Source organism: Penaeus monodon, chromosome 32 (assembly GCF_015228065.2).
Source record: "Penaeus monodon isolate SGIC_2016 chromosome 32, NSTDA_Pmon_1, whole genome shotgun sequence".
In the NCBI taxonomy this organism is placed as follows: domain Eukaryota; kingdom Metazoa; phylum Arthropoda; class Malacostraca; order Decapoda; family Penaeidae; genus Penaeus; species Penaeus monodon.
In genome coordinates, this window is record NC_051417.1 from 6,918,713 (window position 1) to 6,919,043 (window position 331).

Genomic DNA, 331 nt, shown 5'->3' on the forward strand with positions numbered 1-331 from the left:
GTAGTGCCTTGCCGGTGCCATCTGTCACGAAAAGACGTGTAAGTGTTGAGGTAGGAAAGGGGGTAAAGGGAGGATGAAAGGTAGTTAGATAGGAAGGGAGGGGGGAAGGGAAGGCAAAGAAAGGAGGAGGAAGGGAAAGGCAAAGAAAGGAGGAGGAGGGGTAAGGCAAAGAAAAGAGGAGAGGAGGGAAGGCAAAGAAAGGAGAAGATGGTGAGATGGAAGGTAAACACGAAGAAATGAACAGGCAAGACTAGAGGGAATTTTCTATGAGATAAGATGAAAGTACGAAACAAGGAAGGTAAGAAGGATGAAGGAGAAGAGCAACCAAAAA